The sequence below is a fragment of the Ranitomeya variabilis genome, chromosome 3 (assembly GCF_051348905.1).
Source record: "Ranitomeya variabilis isolate aRanVar5 chromosome 3, aRanVar5.hap1, whole genome shotgun sequence".
Taxonomy (NCBI): Eukaryota; Metazoa; Chordata; class Amphibia; order Anura; family Dendrobatidae; genus Ranitomeya; species Ranitomeya variabilis.
The window spans coordinates 434172898-434196692 of NC_135234.1; positions in this window are offsets into that span (position 1 = coordinate 434172898).

Below are 23795 nucleotides of genomic sequence, written 5' to 3' on the forward strand. Positions count from 1 at the left end.
CAGGCTGGAGTCTCGCTGGCAGGTTGGAGTCTTGCTGGCAGGCTGGAGTCTTGCTGGCATATGTGAGGTTGAAGGCCCAGGCCAGGTTTATATAGATTTGGGGGTGTCTGGTGAATTGGCTACAAAATCCTGAATCTGAGCATGCTCAGTGTAAAAAAACGTATTGCAGCGCTGCATTGCATCGTACAACGTGTCTCGACGGATCCTGCGTCCATAGACTTCAATTGTAGCCAACGACGCATGCCGCAGGATGCGTCGTGACACATTTTTTAGGCGGAGACAAAAAACGTTACAATCAACATTTTTTCCAGACGACGTGTCGCTAAATTTTGACGCATCCGTTGTACGACGTACACGACGTATGACAATCCATCACCATGCGTCGCCAATACAAGTCTATGGGAAAAAAACGCATCCTGCGGGTGATTTTGCAGGATGCGTTTTTTTCACAAAATGACGCATTTCGACGTCTGCAGAAAAATGCTAGTGTGAAAGTAGCCTAAATATTAAACACAGCTTAGCAGTCTATAGGAAACTTCAGAGGAAAATGCAATCAAGCAGAAAGTCTATGAAGCACAATTATTCTTGAGGATACTTGACACGAATAAGTCCTTGTTTTAGTCCAAACACAGATAGATATGCTTATAAGGCAGTTCAAATAATACCTTAGCTCAACCGGGGAGGCCTGGGTAATAGTCTCAGGTTTTTGCAGAGCAGCAACAGCTTACATGTTCAGCAAATGCAGATGGAAGTAAACACGAGCAGCAGATGAAGGAGGATTACTGGAAACTGGTATATGCAGCAGGAACTCAGAGCAGAGTAGCAGGATCACCACACAGGTTCACAGGAGCAGGTATATAGCCAGGGAGTCATCAGAGTCAGGAGCTGGAAGCAAGGCAGAATACTCTAGCACAGACTGAAGGCTGGGGTGGAGTCTTATAGCAGGAAGACACAGTGCACATGACTCCAAAGACGCCATCTTGGAAAAGGGCAGTAATGCACAAAAGGTAATAAAAAATGTTCAGAGTCCTGACAGGTTCAGCCAAGAGGTCGTATTTGCAATTCCAAATAGTTTGCAACTGGTGGCGGCCCTACGCTGGTACAACCTCACAGACATGCATTGCATGGCTCACATCTTTAACCTGGTGGTACACCAATTTCTCCACCACTATCTCGGGATGTATGCGCTGCTGCAGAAAGCATGGTCGCTGTATGCTCACTTCTGATGATCGCACCCTGCAGGTCATCGACTTGCATCGCTACAGAGGTCTTTCAGCCTACCAGTTAAACGATTAATTTGCCATGCAAAAACATTAGCAGCAGCAGCAGTAGTGTAACTGTCTTAAGCAATTTCTGTGAGTCATTTCACACATTTTTCAGACAAGCACAACAGAGTACAAGTCTGGCACATTATGAACGACTGGAGAGGTTAGTGCAGGAGTATTTTGAGCTCAGTATCAATGCCATCAAGGGGAACTTGGACCCTTTTACATTTTGGTCTTCAAAAGTGAAAGAGTGACTTGAGCTTGCCTGTCAAGCCTCGGAGGATTTGTTATGTCTGACAGCCAGCATCTTTCAGAATGTGTCTTCTGCGCTGCTGGTGGAGTCCTGACGGTTAAGCGCATCTGGCTGTTTTCTGAAAGTGTAGACCGCCTAACTTTAATCAAAATGAACAAGTCATGGATCTCCAACGACTTTTGCACCATATTCGCAGACTGGACAGACTAAGAGATGGTGCAGTTTTTAGTGTGCTGCTTTGAGCTCGCATTATTGCAGTCTGTGCCACCTTTGTCATTTCTTCTCTGTCTGCTGTTGCTACTGCTGCTTATGTTACAAACAAGTTTTTTAAATGTGGAGACTCCAAGTTGGGTCTTCATCTGGGTTTCCTGTAGGGCAGAGGTGTCAAACTGCATTCCTCGAGGGCCGCCAACAGGTCATGTTTTCAGGATTTCCTTGTATTGCACAGGTGATAATTTAATCACCTGCACAGAATGATTCCAGCACCTTGTGGAATGCTAAGGAAATCCTGAAAACATGACCTGTTGGCGGCCCTCGAGGAATGCAGTTTGACACCTCTGCTGTAGGGGAAGGTGTGTAAGAGGCCTATGATACTGTTTCTACTCTGTAGCAAACGATGCCACTTTGGTGGTGTGTGACAATAATTTTGGAAAATGTAACAAACTGCTAAACAACATCATCATGATTTATGCATATTTATGCAAAAAGTATCCATATATCAAACTAAATAGTGACTCAATCAAATATTAGACATAAAGAGAACAATGAGTCCATGCTATATCAATAAAATTGTTTACATTTTATTAGAAAATGTTAAAAACAGAAAACAAAATAAACACATGCAAATACATAAAGAGAATTGAGCAAAAAAGTAACAAAAGGTGAGACCAGTGACACAAGAACCAAAGTAAATAGAGCATGTAGTGCTATACTGTATATATATAAATAGCCCATAGAGTAATGTTCTCACAATAATCAGAATATTGTAGCAGACTCTTTAGTAATCTAAGTGACTATACCGATAATAATAGTACATATATCGTTCAAGTGTGGCATTCAAAAATGGACTACAGCCATGTATAGTAATAAGATAAATATAAGTTCAACTACTACTGCACACCCACATTGATGCCCACACCAAAAGATATGGAGCAATATCCACCATGGCATATATTAACAACAATAAACCCTCTAGTAAGGGTTGGTAGGCACCTACATATATACATCAAATGGTGTGGTCATTACCCATAGATTTAAATAGGCTATCACTCCTGTGTGCTAACCCCAATGCATGTTTCACTAAATGGTATCTTCCTCAGGGGGCATGGTTTATCATTTGCAATATCCCTCTATTTATATCCAGGGCCTGCGGTCAGCTGGATTCACTTCGCTGGATTCGGCACATGTGCAGTAGCGCCTGTAAGGTCCTGCAGATGTGCATCCACTTGTCAGCCCGGTGTGGTCACGCGGGACGGCCAGCGCCTGACCATGACCACGCAGCCGCACCAGGTGTAAAAGACAGGAGGATGCACAAAGCTACAATATTCAGATCATTGTGCGGACATTATTCTATAGGCTGTTTATATATGTAGCACTCCTTGTCCTATTTTCTTTGGTTCTTGTGTCACTGACCTTTTGTTACTTTTTTGCTCAATTCTCTACTGTATATGTATTTGTATGTGTTTTTTTGTTTTTTGTTTTTATGTTTTTAACATTTTTCTAATAAAATGTAAACAATTATTCTATTGATATAGCATGGACTCATTGTTCTCTTTATGCCTATTTTTTTAATTGTGGCGAATCCAAGTTGGGACTCCTTCATGTGTGTTTCCTGTAGGGCTCCCAGAAAGGCTGTCCTGAACTTATTTTCACTCAACTACTTGTGCTACAATCCTTATATTTTTCTATCAATAGTACTCTATGAAACTGATGTGTGTGCCATCTGAGTGTGGCAGGGAAAAAATAGCTGTTGTATGAGGTATCAGGGCTTACACCAAAGAAGGCTTACACTGCTCCCCTAACCCCCAAAGCTGCAAATGCTGGCCCAGGCCCTGCTCCCTCATGCATGGCCCATGGCTGACTGCTTTTGTGCCATTATAAAATGTTCTACTGTGGGTCAATTGATCAGTCAATTACCTGTTACTTTCCTTACATTTTTCTACCAATAGTCCTCTATGAAACTTATCTTTGTGCCATCTGAGTGTGGCTGGGAAAAAAAAGCTGCTGCATGTGGTATCAAGGCTCACAGCTTAAACCACTCCCTTTACCACCAGGTCTTCACTGAAACTTCAATTCAAAGCTGTAAATCCTGGCCCAGACCCTTATACCTCATGCATGGCCCATGACTGACTACTGCTTTGCCATTAGCAAGTTTCTAACATGGGTCAATTGATGCCACTTTTCATGGTGTGTGCCCCTAATTTTAGCTGTCTGGGAAGATTTCTATCACCCTTTAAAGTGTTGTGTATATACAGGTCCTTCTCAAAAAATTAGCATATAGTGTTAAATTTCATTATTTACCATAATGTAATGATTACAATTAAACTTTCATATATTATAGATTCATTATCCACCAACTGAAATTTGTCAGGTCTTTTATTGTTTTAATACTGATGATTTTGGCATACAACTCCTGATAACCCAAAAAACCTGTCTCAATAAATTAGCATATTTCACCCATCCAATCAAATAAAAGTGTTTTTTAATAACAAACAAAAAAACCATCAAATAATAATGTTCAGTTATGCACTCAATACTTGGTCGGGAATCCTTTGGCAGAAATGACTGCTTCAATGCGGCGTGGCATGGAGGCAATCAGCCTGTGACACTGCTGAGATGTTATGGAGGCCCAGGATGCTTCAATAGCGGCCTTAAGCTCATCCAGAGTGTTGGGTCTTGCGTCTCTCAACTTTCTCTTCACAATATCCCACAGATTCTCTATGGGGTTCAGGTCAGGAGAGTTGGCAGGCCAATTGAGCACAGTAATACCATGGTCAGTAAACCATTTACCAGTGGTTTTGGCACTGTGAGCAGGTGCCAGGTCGTGCTGAAAAATGAAATCTTCATCTCCATAAAGCTTTTCTGCCGATGGAAGCATGAAGTGCTCCAAAATCTCCTGATAGCTAGCTGCATTGACCCTGCCCTTGATGAAACACAGTGGACCAACACCAGCAGCTGACATGGCACCCCACACCATCACTGACTGTGGGTACTTGACACTGGACTTCAGGAATTTTGGCATTTCCTTCTCCCCAGTCTTCTTCCAGACTCTGGCACCTTGATTTCCGAATGACATGCAAAATTTGCTTTCATCAGAAAAAAGTACTTGGGACCACTTAGCAACAGTCCAGTGCTGCTTCTCTGTAGCCCAGGTCAGGCGCTTCTGCCGCTGTTTATGGTTCAAAAGTGGCTTTACCTGGGGAATGCGGCACCTGTAGCCCATTTCCTGCACACGCCTGTGCACGGTGGCTCTGGATGTTTCCACACCAGACTCAGTCCACTGCTTCCTCAGGTTCCCCAAGGTCTGGAACCGGTCCTTCTCCACAATCTTCCTCAGGGTCCGGTCACCTCTTCTCGTTGTACAGCGTTTTCTGCCACATTTTTGCCTTCCAACAGACTTACCATTGAGGTGCCTTGATACAGCACTCTGGGAACAGCCTATTTGTTGAGAAATTTCTTTCTGGGTCTTACCCTCTTGCTTGAGGGTGTCAATGATGGCCTTCTTGACATCTGTCAGGTCGCTAGTCTTACCCATGATGGGGGTTTTGAGTAATGAACCAGGCAGGGAGTTTTTAAAAGCCTCAGGTATCTTTAGCATGTGTTTAGAGTTAATTAGTTGATTCAGAAGATTAGGGTAATAGGTCGTTTAGAGAACCTTTTCTTGATATGCTAATTTATTGAGACAGGTTTTTTGGGTTATCAGGAGTTGTATGCCAAAATCATCAGTATTAAAACAATAAAAGACATGACAAATTTCAGTTGGTGGATAATGAATCTATAATATATGAAAGTTTAATTGTAATCATTACATTATGGTAAATAATGAAATTTAACACTATATGCTAATTTTTTGAGAAGGACCTGTATTTGGTTTAGCCTCCCATTGAATTTAATGGGGTTCAGGCACATTCGAATTGTTCAGCGAACATAGCGACATTTGGAGAACCGAACAGATCCAAACCTTGAAAGGTACGCTCATCTCTAATATTTAATGATAATAATTGTCTTGCAACTGTAATGCATTATATTATAGAATATTCCATTCATATACTCTGATGGCTGTTTTATGATTGTTTTTTTTTTTAACTTGAATTATGTCTATGTAGTGTTACCATGGTTATGGAGATTGGACCAGTAGGAGAAACTAGAAGGAGTGGAACACAACTGATTGACTATAATTAATATTTGTTTTGTTTCATGTCTATATGTACAACTTGTTTTTGGCTTGAAAAAGGCCCTGCATGGCCGAAACATCACATCTATTTTTTATGTGCACACTGGTGTCAATAAAACTCTTTTAAAGAATACTACCTGGTGCCTTGGATTCTTGAATTACTTGAGGATTTGAACTCTAGTGCCACCTATTGTAAGTAGCAATCCTACAAATCAATATGGACCCACTAATGAACACTGCAATATGAATTGCAATACACCCTAATATATGGAAATAAAATAACTAAGTCTATCCTCTCCTGTATCCATCTACAGTTGTGTGCTAAAGTGTTTGCCCCTTCCAAATTTTCATTTCTTTTGCATATTTGTAATACTTAAATGTTTCAGATTAGAGATGAATGTGTTCGGAAAACATTCACCAGCTACCAACGTAGCACATTAAGATTTGTGTTCGTTTTCACAAGCATTTTTACTCAAAGTCGTCAAAAGTCAGTCACAGTTCGGTAAATCATCACGTTTTCATTAATGCTTTTGTATGACTTTGGCTACAAGGGTGCTGCTGTATGTTGAGCGGATGAGCGGGGGATGTGTTTAATGAGGGAAGGGGTGTGGAGAGGATAAAGGAGCATCTGAAGAGATTACAGGAGTGGCGCATGCTTTTTAAAAAAAACCAAAAAACTTTATGTGTGTTGATCCCAGCAACCAATAAGGGCACAGAAACCATCCATGACATCATCACAAAAGGTCTTTTGTGATTGGTTACCGAAGTCACATGTTCCTGGCCATATAAAAAGCAGACTGTAGTAATTATAGGAGATTACTCAGGAGACTCTTTGCATGGAACAAGACAACTACAGGACACAGTTTTATAAGTGGTAAAGTCTATATTATCACACGGTGATTCAAACAGGTGCAGAGAGAAACTCAATTCCACAACACTTGGTGTAAATATTAAACGCAGCTTAACAGTCTATAAGAAACTTCAGAGGAAAATTCAATCACGCAGAAAGTCTATGAAGCACAATTATTCTTGAGGATACTTGACACGAATAAGTCCTTGTTTTAGTCCAAACACAGATAGCTATGCTTATAAGGCAGTTCAAATAATATCTTAGCACAACCAGGGAGGCCTGGGTAATAGTCTCAGGTTTTTGCAGAGCAGCAACAGAATTAGCTAGACTCTCAGTTTTTAGGAACCAAAGAATACTAGGATAAGTAAAGCGTGTTCCTTTATACTACTATTAAAATATAACTTTTAATCTTTGTAACTATAAAAAGTACATATAAAAGTGCTGACAACAAAGTGCTCAGTGCATACACAAAAAAACAAAACAGAAAGACATGTATAAAAACGTATCACCGCCAAAGAAATCAAGTGTCCTACAAGTCACTAGTTTCAAATATCCAAGTGGAGATATGGCCACCGATTAACAGACAACCAATCTTAATATTCACAAAATGTATACCTACTTGGTATTGGTAGTCAAACTAAGTATAGTACCTATAAAATAGGAAAAAGAGTGTCCTCAATTCTAGGACCGTACTCTTGAAGTACTATAATCGACTAGGCGGTGAATTTATAGCAGTGCTCATAAAGAAATAGCAACCGTATGGCAATATAACCTTATTTCTTATTACAGGATAAAAGCCTGAATCAACACAGTTGCATGCATATATGATAAGGTGTTATACTCATCTGCCTTCTAAAGGTCCTTGTCTGGACTTAATGCAGTTTGAGTTGGTGCGGACCATTTGCGCGGCTCTCCAAATACAACCGCATCATTTTCTATAGGTCCACCTTGCTGAATAGTGCCTCCCAACGCGTTTCATACGACCTGTATTCATCAGGGGATCGTGTCACCTTCATGCATCATGGATGAGCATATCGCTAAAGCGGTCTGTACTCCGCCTTCTTATATAGATTACTCACCGGCGTTAGCAGCCTCGTGCTTCCGGATGCCGGGAACCTAACTTCCGGTATGTTTAGATACGTGCACTCTAAATTAGGATGCGCACATTAGTTCCGGATATCAAGACATTGGCTGAACATGCCGTAACATCATATCCGGTGGGCGGGGACTTTCGTCCATATACCGCCCATTATATGGTAATGTGCGACAGCGCATTGCGCTCTATACAGTACGGGACAGGGGACAGCCGTCACTCCAAAAAATCCTGCACTGTTGAATACTCATCTTATGTACCAAGGGAGCTATTATCTTACTCCCGAGTCTCTGAAGATGGCACATGCAGGTACAACAACCATATCTAAATAACGGCACCTCCATGACTAGAGGATCAAATATAGCTCAAAAAAACGGATTAAACCCCACCCCCACAAAAGTACACACATCTCGCTATGGCCATATCAAGAATGAGAAATGAAAAATAGAGATATACCGTATTTTTCGGACTACAAGACGCACTTTTTCCCCAAAAAAAAGGGGGGAAAATGGGGGGTGCATCTAATAGTCGAAATGCAGGCTTACCCGTGGCGGCAGAGGTGCGGCGGCAGAGGTGCGGAGATGAGGAGGCGCAGTGAGCGGGGTCCCTTTCCCCGGTGAGGTGATGCAGCAGCCCGGTAAGCAGCAGAGCCGGGTGAATCCTGTTGTCATCGGTGGTGGCGGCCATCTTCCGGGGGCCGCGCGTGCGCAGATGAAGCGCTCTGCTTCCCGGGGCTTCAGGAAAATGGCCACGGGATGCCGCGCGTGCGCAGATGGGGATCGCGGCGGCCATTTTTCTGAAGTTCTTAGCTTCAGGAAAATGGCTGCTGCGATCTCCATCTGCGCACGCGCGGCCTCCCGCGGCCATTTTCCTGAAGCCCCGGGAATCAGAGCGCTTCATCTGCGCACGCGCGGCCCCCGGAAGATGGCCACCACCACCGATAACAACAGCATTCACCCGGCTCTGCTGCTTACCGGGCTGCTGCATCACCTCACCGGGGAAAGGGACCCTCTCACACCATACCTGTCACTGCGCCTCCTGATCCCAGCACCTCCTGATCCCAGCACCTCCTGATCCCAGCACCTCCTGATCCCTGCACCTCCTGATCCCTGCACCTCCTGATCGCAGCACCTCCTGATCGCAGCACCTCCTGATCGCAGCACCTCCTGATCCCTGCACCTCCTGATCCCTGCACCTCCTGATCCCAGCACCTCCTGATCCCTGCACCTCCTGATCCCTGCACCTCCTGATCCCAGCACCTCCTGATCCCTGCACCTCCTGATCCCAGCACCTCCTGATCGCAGCACCTCCTGATCCCTGCACCTCCTGATCCCTGCACCTCCTGATCCCAGCACCTCCTGATCCCAGCACCTCCTCATCCCAGCACCTCCTCATCCCAGCACTTCCTCATCCCAGCACCTCTGCCGGTAACCAGTGCTGCAACCCTCCCATGGACACCAGGCCGTGGCATCGCCCACCTAAGCAGGAAGGGACCCTGCTCAGGTGCACGCCGTACCGCATCACCCCACCTCTGCAGACACCATGCCTCCTGTGACCCTGCTCTGCCACCGCCAGCCTTCAGGTAAGATACTGTAAATTCGGACAATAAGACGGACCCCCATCTTATAAAAAATCTTTTTTTCTGCAATTTTCACCCCAAATTTGGGGTGCGCCTTATGGTCCGGTGCGTCTTATAGTCCGAAAAATACGGTATACAAAATAATAAAAAAATGAAAAATAAGTTTATGTGTACGTGACACAGCGGAACTCCGTGGTGGGAAAGATAGGAAAGGGTGCATCTATTGATGTCCCTAAGGAGCCCTCTCTATACTTGTCCCTACCTCTCGCGGAGGTTGGCACCCTTTCCTACGCAGTGGCGCCCCCACTCAACGACGGCTGACCCTATTGACAGGTTACCCTAATACACCCTAGTTCTATAGGAAGGAAGAAAAGCTGAGCTGATCGTTTAAGCCACATGGTGTAGTTGTTCGGAGGCGAAAAATCCATTTGCTTTCTCTCTGCAAAATGCTTTTGTCCCAATCGCCTCCTCTCTGGGACTGATATACTCTGTCAATGCCCATAAAGTTAACCATCTTTAGATCGCCTTGATGAATCCTGTTAATATGGTTAGCAACCGGAGTGTCTCTTTTATTAATTGTGTCAAGATGGTGTTCTCCTACTCTTCTTCTAAGCTCCCTATTTGTCTTGCCAATATACTCCATCCCGCATTTGCATGTCATCTTGTAGATAACTCCCGTAGTTTTACAATTTATAAAATGATTAATGTGAAACGTTCTTCCTGTTACATTGCTCAAAAAGTCCCTGCCCTGCTGTATGGACTGGCAATATTTACAGTTTCCACATCTATAGCATCCCCTGGCTGGACTCCCTAACCAGGTAGATCGTGTCTGAGGAGGAGTAAAATGGCTGTGGACTACCCTGTCTTTTATTGAGCGGCCCTTTCTGAACGTGATCTGTGGAGCCGGTGTCAGAATTCAGAGCAGCAACAGCTTACATGTCCAGCAAATGCAGATGGAAGTAAACACGAGCAGCAGATGAAGGAGGATTACTGGAAACTGGTGTATGCAGCAGGAACTCAGAGCAGAGTAGCAGGATCATCACACAGGTTCACAGGAGCAGGTATATAGCCAGTCACCAGTGTCAGGAGCTGGATGCCAGGCAGAATACTCTAGCACAGACTGAAGGCTGGGGTGGAGTTTTATAGCAGGAAGAAACAGTGCACATGAGACCAAAGACGCCATCTTGGAAAAGGGCAGTAATGCAAAAAAGGTAATAAAAAATGTTCAGAGTCCTGACATTACTCTCTCCTTAGAAGCGGCCTCAGGACGATCCTAGACCTGGTTTCTCAGGGAATCTCTGATGAAAATGAGAAATCTTCTGTTGGGCACTGATGTTTTCCACAGGTTTTCAAGAGTCTTCCTCAGAGCCATATCCCTGCCATCTTATCAGATATTGGAGCCGATTCCTGGGAATCCTGGAATCAATAATTTCCTCCACCACAAATTGTTCTTGCCCATCAATCACCACAGGCTGCGGAGGTGGCACAACATGTCCTTGGAAGGTATTAGGAGATACAGGCTTTAGTAAAGATACATGAAAAACTGGGTGTACCTTCATAGTCCTAGGCAGCTTCAGCCGGCAGGCCACAGAGCTCACAATACCGTTGATCTTGAAGGGGCCAATGAATTTCTGTCCAAGTTTTTGTGAAGGAACGTTTAACTTCAGATTCTTAATTGCTAACCACACGGAATCTCCTTCCTTGAACATGGGTGCAGGTTTATGGAATCTATAAGCCGATCTCTTATAACTTTCTTGCGCTGTGGTCAGGGATTCCTTTAGAACCTCCAGATTTTGCCTCATCGCAGTCAGCCTTTCCTCCACTGCCGGAACCGGAGAATTAATTGGAGACCTAGGTAAGATACACGGATGATAACCCAGATTGGCAAAGAAAGGTGTAAATTTAGTGGAGGCGCTCTGAGAATTGTTATATGAAAATTCGGCTAACAGCAGCAACTCCAACCAATCATCCTGGAGATGGGTGACATAGCATCTTAGATATTGTTCCAGCATCTGGTTGGTACGCTCAGTCTGACCATTTGTCTGGGGATGGTAAGCGAAGAGAGACAGACATCAATATTGAGTGCTGAGTAGTGTTGAGCGATACCGTCCGATACTTGAAAGTATCGGTATCGGAAAGTATCGGCCGATACCGGCAAAGTATCGGATCTAATCCGATACCGATACCCGATACCAATACAAATCAATGGGACTCATGTATCGGACGGTATTCCTGATGGTTCCCAGGGTCTGAAGGAGAGGAAACTCTCCTTCAGGCCCTGGGAACCATATTAATGTGTAAAATAAAGAATTAAAATAAAAAATATTGCTATACTCACCTCTCCGACGCAGCCTGCACCTTACCGAGGGAACCGGTAATGCGCGCGTGTCCTGCCTCCCGTGACGTCACGGCTTGTGATTGGTCGCGTCGCCCATGTGACCGCGACGCGACCAATCACAAAGCCGGAACGTAATTTTAAAATCCTGAAGGACCTGAAATTACGTCACGGCTTGCTGTGATTGGTCGCGTCGCGGCCACATGGGCGGCGCGCGACCAATCACAAGCCGGGACTTCACGTAAGGAAGTTAAAGCGCGAATTTTAAGCAAACAACACTGCCGGTTCCCTCGGTAAGGTGCAGGCTGCGTCGGAGAGGTGAGTATAGCAATATTTTTTATTTTAATTCTTTATTTTACACATTAATGTTGTTTCGATACCGATACCCGATACCACAAAAGTATCGGATCTCGGTATCGGAATTCCGATACAGCAAATATCGGCCGATACCCGATACTTGCGGTATCGGAATGCTCAACACTAGTGCTGAGCAAAACCCCTTCCAGAATCTTGAAGTGAACTGTACTCCACAGTCAGAGATGATCTCATCCGGGACCCCATGCAACTGAAAGACATTCTGTATAACCAAGTCCACTGTATCTTTAGCAGAGGGGAGGCCGGTGCACAGAACAAAATGAGTAGCTTTAGTCAGGCGATCAACTACCACCATGATTGTATTTATGCCCCCCGATGTAGGCAGCTCCACAATAAAGTCCATTGATATAGACCCCCAAGGGCGGGATGGAACAGGTAATGGTTGTAGAAGACCCGTAGGTGCACCATGAGGATTCTTGTAATGAGCACATACCTCGCAAGAGAGAACATAGTCCTTGGTGTCCTTCAGGCAAGTTGGCCACCAGAAGAATCAGCTCAGGAACTCTTGTGTCTTCTGTACCCCCTGTGACCAGCCAACTCGGAGTCATGTACCAACTTGAGGATCTGCAGCCGAACGACCTCAGGGACATAGATACGTCGATCTCTGAACCACATGCCACCCTTAAAGACAAGATTAATATCCACAGGTGGGTTGGCCTGAAATACATCACCGTCATAAGCCTCCCTGCACTCCTTCCACAAGTCCTGATTGTGGATAACTCTGATGAAATTGGCATCAGATAGAATGGTCTTGAATGGGGCTCCAGGTACGGAATCCGCAGCATGGATTCGGGATAAAGCATCAGCCTTCCCATTACGAGAACCTGGACGGTATGAGATAACAAAGTTAAATTGATTTAAAAATAAGTTCCATCGAGCCTGTCGAGGAGAAAGACATCTAGCGGATCTAAGGAACTCTAAATTGTGATGGTCAGTTAGCACTATGATCTGTTGTGCAGCTCCTTGCAGATGATGCCTCCATTCTTTGAAAGCGGCAATAATAGCCAACAATTCCTTGTCTCCCACGTCGTAATTCTTTTCTGATGAGATTTGTCTATGGGAAAAGAAAGCACAAGGATGTAGCAGACCCTTCTCTCCAGTTCTTTGGGAGAGAATAGCCCCCAAAGCATTATCAGAAGTGTCCACCTCCACAATGAAAGAAAGTGTTGGATCTGGGTGTATCAACAGCGGTGCTGAGGTGAAACCGGTCTTAAGCCGATCAAAAGCTTCTTGAGAATGTGATGACCACTTAAAGGGCTTTTCCTTCTTTGACAAGGAAGTAATGGGATGGACAATATCAGAAAAATTTCAAATAAAGCATCTGTAGAAATTTGTAAAACCAATAAAACGTTGGACTCCTTAACGTTCTTGGGTACCGGCTAGTCAAGGATAGCCTGAATCTTACCAGATTCCATGTTCAGCCCCTGGGGAGAGATGATATAACCTAAGAACTGTATCTCAGAATGATGGAACTCGCATTTCTCCAGGTTAATATACAGATGGTTCTCTTTCAGATGTCTTAAAACAGTTTTGACATGTTCTTCATGTTCCTGTAGAGAGTCAGAAAAGATTAGTATATCGTCCAAATAGATCACCACAAACTGGTCCAACAAATCTCTGAAGATGTCATTAACAAGGTGTTGAAATGCTGCAGGGGCGTTACAAAGCCCGAAGGGCATCACAAGAGATTCAAAGTGTCCATACCGGCATCTGAATGCTGTCTTCTACTCATCCCCTGGACGAATATGCACCAAATTATAAGCCCCACGAAGATCCAGTTTAGAGAACAACTTAGCATGGCGGCTCTTTCCAATAATTCGGGAATCAGAGGCAGAGGGTAACGGTTTCGTTTGGTTACCTTATTGAGTTCCCTATAGTCAACACAGGGTGTCAGGGTCCCATCCTCCTTTTTTACAAAAAATATAGGTGCCCCTGCTGGTGAGGAAGAAGGAGGTATAAAGCCTTTGGCCAGATTTTCATCAATATACTCCTTTAAGGCTTGAAGCTCAGGTGCCGCCAAAGGGTATATGTTACCAAAAGGAATAGCTGCCCCAGGAAGCAGCTCAATGGGACAGTCATAATGCCTGTGTGGAGGAAGCTGATCTGCATTCTTCTTGTCACAGATGTCAGAGAACTCTTTATATGCTGAAGGTAAAGTAAATACCTGTACATGTGGTTCCATAGCCGTGGACTCAGGGACAGCATCTGTTAACACCGAGTTTCTCCTTTTTGGAAAGATCTCCTTGGTCTCCCAGTTGATAATTGGGTTCTTAGAACGCAACCAAGGAATGCCTAAAATCACAGGAAAATGAGGAGAAGAAATTAGCAAGAAAGAAAGTTGCTCCTGATGATTAGGCTTCAACCAAATTTCAAGGGGTACGGTCTCCTGATCCACAGGCCCAGAGATTAAAGGTGACCCATCCACTGTTTCCATGGTAATTGGAGAGGCTCTTTGCTGAATTCCAATACCATGTTCCTTGGCAAATGCGATATCCATGAAATTGCCACCTGCACCAGAGTCAGTCATAGCTGCACTGGAAATCCACTGTCCTGAACACAGGATCTTAATAGGTAGAGAACAGTGAGAGTTCTTTTCCTTAAGTTCCTAGAGGGGTGAAGTCATAGAAAGTGAATAGAATACAGCGTTTAAAGGCAGGCTACATTCAGAGATGTCAGACTCATCATCACAGTTGTCATACTCCCCTACTGCTGCTAGCACCTTGTTAGGCTGTCTGGGACACTTAAGACAATTAATCAAAAAGTGGTCAGACTGGCCGCAGTAGAAACATAGACTTTGACGAATGCGATGCTCCCGGCGCTCATTAATCTCGCACCTCTGAACGGAATCTATTTGCATGGGCACCTCCTCAACCTCCCGAGATGTTTTACCTGCAGGCTCTTTGGAAGGAAGGGAAAAGTTAGTGATACGGTTAAAGGCAGCAAACTTCTCCTGCCTACGTTCAGTAAGGCGAATGTCTATGCGCACACAATGCTGTATAAACGTTTCTAGCTCTTGTGGTGACTCAGAGCGAGCTAATTTATCTTTTACAATACTAGACAGACCCCTTTTAAAAATAGGCAATTGTGCATAACTGTCCCAATTGGTATCTACCGCTAATATCCTGAATTCAGTAGCATACTCAATAACAGAACGTTTAGCCTGGCGTAAAGACAATAAAGCAGATTCAGCGGTTGCACAGCGATTAGGATCATCAAACATTAATGCCATAGCAGCCAAGAAATCATCAAGTTATTTAACCATGGGTCACGAGACTCAATCATCGGATTCGCCCAGGCGAGTGCTTGTGAGGTCAGCAGCATTATTACACAATACTTTGGATCTATCATTAAGAAAATGGTCAGCATGCACATCAAAATATAGCATACATTGATTCACAAAGCCACGAAATTTGTCGCGATCACCATTAAATCTGAATGGGGGCAACTTAGGTGGGCTAGCTGGTGGCGGTTGCCCAGAGGGTAAAGTCGCTTGTGCAGCTATTTGCGTGATTATGTCCTGAAATGCCCGACCATACTGGAACTCTATGCCAGCAAGTTTGTTTTCCTGGGCTGCCATGCGGGTGCTTAAGTCCTGCAAAGATTGTCCGAACACTTGTTGATTGTGTTCAAAGCTTCCAAACTTCTTTTGCAGACCTTGCACATTTTTCTGCAGTGATCTAATTATGGAAAACACCTACCTGCTCTAATCTGCTTTCTGCATTCATTGTTCCAGCAGTCTCCTCTTTTTTGGCTAGAGTATCCTGTAATAATTATAGGGGATAACTCAGGAGACTCTTTGCATGGAACAAGACAACTACAGGACACAATTTTATAAGTGGTAAAGTCTATATTATCACACAGTGATTCAAACAGGTGCAGAGAGAAACTCAATTCCACAACACTTGGTGTAAATATTAAACGCAGCTTAACAGTCTAAGAAACTTCAGAGGAAAATTCAATCACGCAGAAAGTCTATGAAGCACAATTATTCTTGAGGATACTTGACACGAATAAGTCCTTGTTTTATTCCAAACACATATAGCTATGCTTATAAGGCAGTTCAAATAATATCTTAGTACAACCAGGGAGGCCTGGGTAATAGTCTCAGGTTTTTGCAGAGCAGCAACAGCTTACATGTCCAGCAAATGCAGATGGAAGTAAACATGAGCAGCAGATGAAGGAGGATTACTGGAAACTGGTATATGCAGCAGGAACTCAGAGCAGAGTAGCAGGATCACCACACAGGTTCACAGGAGCAGGTATATAGCCAGAGAGTCACCACGGTCAGGAGCTGGATGCAAGGCAGAATACTCTAGCACAGACTGGAGGTTGGGGTGGAGTTTTATAGCAGGGAGACACTGCACATGAGACCAAAGACGCCATCTTGGAAAAGGGAAGTAATGCAAAAAAGGTAATAAAAAATGTTCAGAGTCCTGACAGGTTCAGCCAAGAGGTCGTATTTGCAATTCCAAATAGTTTGCAACTGGTGGTGGCCTGGAGTCCTGACACAGAAATGTTGTTTAGCTGGCACCATTTGCTCAGTGTCACAATGAAGAGAGGTCGCTCCTGCGCTAGTGCTTGTGCTGAAAGTGAAATAGATAGGATTCTCTCCTGTGTGAAATCGATCTTCCAGTAGATTGTGCAAAAACTGTGTGGCAGTCTCCAGAAGCCTCATTTGCTTCTCCAAATCATTTGTGATAAAACTGTGCTTCAGTGGCAAACCAGAAGACCAAATTTCCACTTAAAAATCGTTAGGCCTAATATAGTGTTGCAGCCATGAGGCCTAATTAGCTACTCCAAATCGTTTGTGCTAAAACTGTGTTTCAGTTGCAAATCAAAAGGCTAGATTTCCACATAAAAATTGGTAGGCCTAATATAGTGGTGCAGCCACGAGGCCAAATTAGCTTCTCCAAATTGTTTGTGCTAAAACTGTGATCCAGTGGCAAATCAAAAGACCAGATTTCAACGTAAAAATCGTTAGGCCTAATATAGTTATGCAGCCACGAGGCCCAATTAGCTACTCCAAATCTTTTGTGCTAATACTGTTAGGCATCAACACTAAACTAAGAAAAACATCAGCATCATATGAATGGGATCACCACAACAATAAGTATAAATAGCAAGTTTTATTAATTTTAAACAACACCACACAGAAAACTGTAGTAAAAACAATTTAAAACTCCCACAAACAACTGGGAGATGAGGGTCCAAATAGTACAAAAATATTCAATACTTGAAAAACATTGCTGAGTCATATTATAACCATCTATCCCCGTATCAGGGTAAAGCCACATGTAAGAGGTGCTGTAGATTAAATCCTGCAAGCATGCTGTGTCACCGATAAATATAAACACAACCCCCAACCTGATATTGGGGGCTACCCCAGGGTTAGCTCACCTATATATGCACATGGGGATCTACACAGTGTCCACAGGGGCCTGATATAAGGAGCAGTTACCAGATGCAAAGCACCTATGCATTAAAGTGCTTACCACCCACATGCAAAGAGCAAACAGCAATTAAATAGGAGAGAGGACTCAAGCAATGTGTGACCCACGCGTATCGACGCTAGAGGCGTCTTCCTCAAGGTCCACAGTCAACTAGTGGTGCAGCCATACTTAAATAATCCATAATTAAGAAAAAATGCATACCAGGTGTACAGCATAATGGCGGCGGAGCTCAGACCAGGTACGTTCATCCAGCGTACATTCAATCCCAATGCGCAGGCGCCAGACTCAGCATTATGCGCTGCGCATGCGTGAACCTGTGACCTCAGTTACTATGGCAACCCGTATGAGCAGTGAAAAACCCATACAAGGTCTGATCGCTTATCGCAGCCTATCCCAGGTGTGCGCCCTAACAATATAACGCCCATCTACTATATGCGAATACAGAATGTTGCGATCAGGTGATAAATGAGCATAATTACCCATCCTTATGGAAAGTACTACGCTTACAGACACGTTGCTATGGGAACGGAGACGCATAAGTAACGACGGTAGTATTCGTCCCTTAAGCCTGTGTGGTGGACAGCATATTACAGAAAATCTACATTATGTATTATAAGTCCCCCCACACACACACATGCATATATCCGTATCACATACATGGTTGCTGAATAATGAAATAAATAAATAAACTCAGCATTCAACACTACGCATGCGTGAACCTGTGACTAGGGTTGAGCGACTTTCATTTTTTTAAGATCGAGTAGGGTTTTGGGAAACCCGATTTTGTCCAGAGTCGAGTCGAGTGCAGTCGGCCGATTATCGCTAAAAATCGGGGATCGACCGAAACACGAAACCCAATGCAAGTCAATGGGGAAGCATAGTCGGCAGTGAGTGGAGGCCAGGAAAACACCTACAGTGCCCATTTTAATGCCAAAAACATCCATTCTTGTTTCTGAAGCTTGCCAATCTTAATTAACTGTATAATAATAGTTGGGCATAGGGAATTGGGGGAAAGTTGTGGGGGGAGTAGGGCTGGCTCAAGTTTTTCGTGGGCCCAGGAAATGCGGACTACGTCACGGCGGTGTTGCAGGGAAAGGTAAGTATTTAAAAGTTGCAAGTGCTGTGATCCTGAGCAAGCAGGGGGGGCCCACTCGTTCGCATTGCCACTGGCACAGGGCCCCTCAAAGTACGGCGGTGTGTTTGCATGGCGGGGGCGCCTCCCACCAGCAGCGACACTTTTGCGTACTCTGAGGGGCCCTGTGCCAGTGACGTCGCCAACGAGTATGCCCCCCCACCTGATGAAGGAACCTGCACTTTCATCTGCACCTTCCTCTTTGTCCCTGTGTAAGGTGGTATAACATGCGGGAAGGGGAACCTTACTTTCAGCAGGGACAGATTCTGGCTGTGTAGAGTACAAGGGGAATGTAGTGGTCTAGGTCAATGTACCAGCAGACTCATTTAGCAGTGGCTGGGCAATGGGCAGGATGAGGAGGAAACAGATATAGGGCCAAAGAATAAAGTAGGCTACATGCAGTTCAAAATTGGTAACAGGACTAAACAGGCGGCATTGCTTTGTTCAGTGGAGTAGCAAACCCAAGAGCAGCAGACACTGTTTCAAGGGCCTAACCACACTAGTAGGCCAAATGCAGTTTAATATCTGATAGTATAGGGCGAAAGCCAGAATGTGGAAGCTCAGCTTTGTTCAGTTGAGGACAACACCAGGGAGGGGCAGACACCTTTAGTAGGCCGGAAAAGCCTATTGCATTTTTTAAAATGGTAATTTGGAGCAGAAGGTTGAAGCTCAGCTTTATTTAGTTGAGGGCAACACCAGGGAGGGGCAGAAGCCGTTAGTAGGCCCTAACCACCATTTTTTTTTTTTTTAAAACCACTTAATGAGAGCCGGAAGGTTGAAGCTCAGCTTTATTTAGTTGAGGACAACACCAGGGAGGGGCAGAAGCCGTTAGTAGGCCCTAACCACCATTTTTTTTTTTTTTAAAACCACTTAATGAGAGCCGGAAGGTTGAAGCTCAGCTTTATTTAGTTGAGGACAACACCAGGGAGGGGCAGAAGCCGTTAGTAGGCCCTAACCACCATTTTTTTTTTTTTTAAAACCACTTAATGAGAGCCGGAAGGTTGAAGCTCAGCTTTATTTAGTTGAGGACAACACCAGGGAGGGGCAGAAGCCGTTAGTAGGCCCTAACCACCATTTTTTTTTTTTAAACCACATAATGAGAGCCGGAAGGTTGAAGCTCAGCTTTATTTAGTTGAGGACAACACCAGGGAGGGGCAGAAGCCGTTAGTAGGCCCTAACCACCATTTTTTTTTTAAAACCACTTAATGAGAGCCGGAAGGTTGAAGCTCAGCTTTATTTAGTTGAGGACAACACCAGGGAGGGGCAGAAGCCGTTAGTAGGCCCTAACCACCATTTTTTTTTTTTTTAAAACCACTTAATGAGAGCCGGAAGGTTGAAGCTCAGCTTTATTTAGTTGAGGACAACACCAGGGAGGGGCAGAAGCCGTTAGTAGGCCCTAACCACCATTTTTTTTTTAAAACCACTTAATGAGAGCCGGAAGGTTGAAGCTCAGCTTTATTTAGTTGAGGACAACACCAGGGAGGGGCAGAAGCCGTTAGTAGGCCCTAACCACCATTTTTTTTTTTTAAACCACATAATGAGAGCCGGAAGGTTGAAGCTCAGCTTTATTTAGTTGAGGACAACACCAGGGAGGGGCAGAAGCCGTTAGTAGGCCCTAACCACCATTTTTTTTTTTTTTAAAACCACTTAATGAGAGCCGGAAGGTTGAAGCTCAGCTTTATTTAGTTGAGGACAACACCAGGGAGGGGCAGAAGCCGTTAGTAGGCCCTAACCACCATTTTTTTTTTTTTTAAAACCACTTAATGAGAGCCGGAAGGTTGAAGCTCAGCTTTATTTAGTTGAGGACAACACCAGGGAGGGGCAGAAGCCGTTAGTAGGCCCTAACCACCATTTTTTTTTTAAAACCACTTAATGAGAGCCGGAAGGTTGAAGCTCAGCTTTATTTAGTTGAGGACAACACCAGGGAGGGGCAGAAGCCGTTAGTAGGCCCTAACCACCATTTTTTTTTTTAAACCACATAATGAGAGCCGGAAGGTTGAAGCTCAGCTTTATTTAGTTGAGGACAACACCAGGGAGGGGCAGAAGCCGTTAGTAGGCCCTAACCACCATTTTTTTTTTTTTTAAAACCACTTAATGAGAGCCGGAAGGTTGAAGCTCAGCTTTATTTAGTTGAGGACAACACCAGGGAGGGGCAGAAGCCGTTAGTAGGCCCTAACCACCATTTTTTTTTAAAAACCACTTAATGAGAGCCGGAAGGTTGAAGCTCAGCTTTATTTAGTTGAGGACAACACCAGGGAGGGGCAGAAGCCGTTAGTAGGCCCTAACCACCATTTTTTTTTTTAAAACCACATAATGAGAGCCGGAAGGTTGAAGCTCAGCTTTATTTAGTTGAGGACAACACCAGGGAGGGGCAGAAGCCGTTAGTAGGCCCTAACCAAAGTTGAAGGCCAAATGCAGTTTAATTTCTGATACTATAGGCCGAAAGCCAGAAGGTGGAAGTTCCGATTTAGACAGTGGAGGACAATTTGAATTAGGGACTGCAGACAGACTTAGTAGGCTGTCCCCTGTGGACCATGCATCCACCACATTAACCCATTGCGCCGTAATGGACACGTAATCTTCCGTGGCCATGCCTACAGGTCCATGCGTCTGTTGTCAGGTGCACCTTTGTACTCACAGATTGCCAGAGTGCATGGACAATGCGGTCTTCTACATGCTGGTGGAGGGTTGGGATGGCTTTTCTCGCAAAAGAAGTGTCGACTGGTTAGCTTGTAGCGTGGTACAGCGTAGTCCATCATGGCCTTATTAATAGTAAATAAAATATATAACTAGGCTCTATGAACTTTTAAATAGGTTCCAGGGGTACACGGGCAGCATTGGTGTGGTCAGTGGAGGAGTATTGCAAGTAGGGGCTGCAGACAGGCTATCAAAGGCCTAAAATACCAAACAGTAGGCACTCATGGCAGTTTTACATCGGTTACATGGATACACAGGCAGGCACTCCAGGCAGCATTGTGGTCAGTGGAGGAGTATTGCAAGTAGGGGCCGCAGACAGGCTATCAAAGGCCTAAAATAACAAACAGTAGGCAGTCATGGCAGTTTTACATCGGTTACATGGATACACAGGCAGGCACTCCAGGCAGCATTGTGGTCAGTGGAGGAGTATTGCAAGTAGGGGCCGCAGACAGGCTATCAAAGGCCTAAAATAACAAACAGTAGGCAGTCATGGCAGTTTTACATCGGTTACATGGATACACAGGCAGCTAGGTGGTGAGTGGAGGAGTATTTAAAGTAAGGACCGCAGACAGGCTATCAAAGGCCTAACATAACAAACAATAGGCTCATGGCAGTTTTACAGCGGTTACATGGATACACGGGCAGGCAGCTTGGTGGTGGTGAGTGGAGGAGTATTTAAAGTAGGGACCGCAGACAGGCTATCAAAGGCCTAACATAACAAACAATAGGCTCATGGCAGTTTTACAGCGGTTACATGGATACACGGGCAGGCAGCTTGGTGGTGAGTGGAGGAGTATTTAAAGTATGGACCGCAGACAGGCTTCGAAGGCCTAACACAATAAAATGGGCTGGCTGTAGGCACTTTAAAATTGGTTCCAGGGGTACACGGGCAGCAGTGGTCTGGTCAGTGGAGGCCTAGTGGAAGGAGGGACCGCAGACAGGCTTCGAAGGCCTAACACAATAAAATGGGCTGGCTGTAGGCACTTTAAAATTGGTTCCAGGGGTACACGGGCAGCAGTGGTCTGGTCAGTGGAGGCCTAGTGGAAGTATGGACCGCAGACAGGCTTCGAAGGCCTAACACAATAAAATGGGCTGGCTGTAGGCACTTTAAAATTGGTTCCAGGGGTACACGGGCAGCAGTGGTCTGGTCAGTGGAGGCCTAGTGGAAGTATGGACCGCAGACAGGCTTCGAAGGCCTAACACAATAAAATGGGCTGGCTGTAGGCACTTTAAAATTGGTTCCAGGGGTACACGGGCAGCAGTGGTCTGGTCAGTGGAGGACTAGTGGAAGGAGGGAGCGCAGAAAGGCTTCAAAGGCCTAAAATAACAAACAATAGGCTCATGGCAGTTTTACAGCGGTTACATGGATACACGGGCAGGCAGCTTGGTGGTGGTGAGTGGAGGAGTATTTAAAGTAGGGACCGCAGACAGGCTATCAAAGGCCTAACATAAAAAAACAATAGGCTCATGGCAGTTTCACAGCGGTTACATGGATACACGGGCAGGCAGCTTGGTGGTGGTGAGTGGAGGAGTATTTAAAGTAGGGACCGCAGACAGGCTATCAAAGGCCTAACATAACAAACAATAGGCTCATGGCAGTTTTACAGCGGTTACATGGATACACGGGCAGGCAGCTTGGTGGTGAGTGGAGGAGTATTTAAAGTATGGACCGCAGACAGGCTTCGAAGGCCTAACACAATAAAATGGGCTGGCTGTAGGCACTTTAAAATTGGTTCCAGGGGTACACGGGCAGCAGTGGTCTGGTCAGTGGAGGACTAGTGGAAGTATGGACCGCAGACAGGCTTCGAAGGCCTAACACAATAAAATGGGCTGGCTGTAGGCACTTTAAAATTGGTTCCAGGGGTACACGGGCAGCAGTGGTCTGGTCAGTGGAGGACTAGTGGAAGGAGGGAGCGCAGAAAGGCTTCAAAGGCCTAAAATAACAAACAATAGGCTCATGGCAGTTTTACAGCGGTTACATGGATACACGGGCAGGCAGCTTGGTGGTCAGTGGAGGAGTAGGGACCGCAGACAGGCTATCAAAGGCCTAAAATAACAAACAATAGGCTCATGGCAGTTTTACAGCGGTTACATGGATACACGGGCAGGCAGCTTGGTGCTGAGTGGAGGAGTAGTGCAAGGAGTGTCTGTCCCAGTACTCCCAAAATATAAATAGATGTTAATGTCTCGCAAAACAACCAAAACAAAAAAAAAGATGGCATACTTAGGTACAGGGGTGGGCTCATCTGCTGTGTTTCTGACATAGTAATTTGGCAGTAACTATTTAATGGTGCCAATATAGGACACAGACACAGACTACTTTAAGTTGCATCATAGATGTCTACAAATTTGTATTGTCAGTGCCAGACATTG